We start from the raw sequence: 1,108 nt of genomic DNA on the forward strand, positions 1-1,108 counted from the left end.
TGCTGGCGGTTGGCGGGAGCTCTGGGGTGCTTGGCTTGCTCCTTCTTTCCTATTAAAGTACGTCGTGTTTTACTATCGTATCCATACGAATTGGGAAACTCTGTGCCACAACTTTCCAAAGAAGATATTTACTCGTAATCCTATCAGTACGCTTTGCAAAGCAGTCTGTCAAAATGATTTTTGAGAAATACTGAAAGTTTCAAAGAGATCTTCGTACTAGAAGTATTTAAAAAAGTGAAGAAAATTACCCCAGGGTGGACGGATAGGGTTAGACATCTATCATCCTGATCTCTCCTCCTTTTTACTTGTGTGCTTTTTACTCTCTTGTAACACCCCTACTCTTCGGCACTTATGGCTTTATTGTGTTGCAAGTGCTGTAAAACGCTTACTAAAACTGAGTCTGAGACATCTCCCCATCGTGACACGATCTTGCGCACTTCCTCAGACTCAGTCAACGACCACGGCTACGAGGCTCACTTCGACCTGCAGAACAACAGAGGTCAGATTCTCAACGGTCTGGGCTGGGACAACGCTGAGGTCACGTGGGAGGAAGTCAGTTGTGCCCATGACTACATCAATCTCTGGCATTCCTGCGAATGTCATGGTCACCACTGAAATGTTTCAGTGCGTAGAGGAAATCAGGCGCTTGACAAAAATTTAATTTTAAGGAAATTAAAAAAAAACATTTTCCTGTCCGTTTCGCAGTTTCAATTGATTTTTCTTTTGCTCAATACTTATCATATATCCATTTGAAAACACATTTATGAATGTGAATTTTACTGGGAAAACGTTGATCAAAGCGACATAAAATGTAAATTTGTAGTTTCCAAGGACACTCAAGTTTGGAAGTCATAAAACTTTGGCGACCATTACCTCGCTTATTTTTTCTTTTACCTCTGCCGCCCAGAAACCTAGATCTACACACTCTTAATGGCAGAAACTAGACTTCTATTTTAGATAGAAGGGTATTTATATTATTTCTTTTTAAAGAAGTTAGACAAATGAACAATCTTTAGATATTAAACACATTTTTCACCAGAACAATCTTTAACTTAAAGTTAAAGATGTTAGATCTACATGTACCAATAACTCCGTATGCCCAAAACAT

The sequence above is a fragment of the Aplysia californica genome, unplaced genomic scaffold (genome assembly GCF_000002075.1).
Source record: "Aplysia californica isolate F4 #8 unplaced genomic scaffold, AplCal3.0 scaffold00135, whole genome shotgun sequence".
In the NCBI taxonomy this organism is placed as follows: Eukaryota; Metazoa; Mollusca; class Gastropoda; order Aplysiida; family Aplysiidae; genus Aplysia; species Aplysia californica.